Genomic DNA, 1,385 nt, shown 5'->3' on the forward strand with positions numbered 1-1,385 from the left:
AGGCCTCCGAATAATTAATTTCCATATTAATTATATCAGGTTGAAAAAGTGTTGGACAGAAAATTAACAAAGACAAATAGCACCAGGGGCAATTTCGTCATTTCTCACGACGGTGTCGGAATGGGCCAAAATTTGGTAGGTTGATTGGAAATGGTCCGAGAAATTGGACTAGGGTCACAGACCCGGGATCACGGGACTTTTTCCAAATTCCTTCGTTTAGTCCTCCGAATAATTAATTTCCGTAATAAATATGTTAGGTTGAAGAAGTGTTGGACAGAAAATTAACAAAGAAAAATTGCACGAGGGCCAATTACGTCATTTGTCCAGACGGTGTCGGAATGGCCCGAGATTTGGCAGGTTGATTGGAAACGGCCCCAGAGATTAGACTCGGGGAGCAGACCCGGGATCACAGGATTTCATCCAAATTCCTTCGTTTAGGCCTTCGAATAATTAATTTCCAAATATGTCAGGTTGATAATGTGTTGGACAGAAAATTAACAACGCAAAATCGCACCAGGGGCAATTTTTTCATTTGTCCCGACGGTGTCGGAATGGGCCAAAATTTGGCAGGTTGATTGTAAACGGCCCTAGAAATTGGACTGGGGGCACAAACCCGGGATCACAAGATTTAAGCCAAATTCCTTCGTTTAGGCTTCCGAATAATTAATTTCCGTATTAAATATGTCAGGCTGAAGAAGTGTTGGACAGAAAATTAACAAAGAAAAACCGAACCAGGGGCAATTTCGTCATTTGTCCCAACGGTGTCGGAATGGGCCGAAATTTGGCAGGTTGATCAAAAATGGCCCCAAAAATTAGACTCGGGGCGCAGACCCGTGTTCACGGGATTTTATCTAAATTCCTTCGTTTAGGCCTCTGAATAATCAATTTTCGTATTAATTATGTCAGGTTAAAGAGGTGTTGGACAGAAAATGAACAAAGAAAAACCGCACCTGGGGCAATTTCGTCATTTGTTGTGACGGTGTCGCAGTGTGCCGAAATTTGGCAGGTTGATTGTAAATGGCCCTAGAAATTGGACTGGGGGCACAGACCCGGGATAACAGGATTTAAGCCAAATTTTTTCGTTTAGGCCTCCGAATAATTAATTTTCGTATTAATTATGTCAAGCTGAAGAAGTGTTGGACAGAAAATTAAGAAAGAAAAACTGAATCAGGGGCAATTTTGTAATTTGTCCCGACGTTGTCGGAATGGCCTGAAATTTGGCAGGTTGATTGGAAACGGCCCCAGAAATTCTACGCGGGGCACAGACCCGGGATCACGAGACTTTATCCAAATTCCATCGTTTAGGCCTCCGAATAATTAATTTCCGTATTAATTATGTCAAGTTGAAGAAGTGTTGGACAGAAAATTAACAAAAAAAACCGCAC

This window comes from Olea europaea, chromosome 2 (assembly GCF_002742605.1).
Source record: "Olea europaea var. sylvestris chromosome 2, O_europaea_v1, whole genome shotgun sequence".
Taxonomy (NCBI): Eukaryota; Viridiplantae; Streptophyta; class Magnoliopsida; order Lamiales; family Oleaceae; genus Olea; species Olea europaea.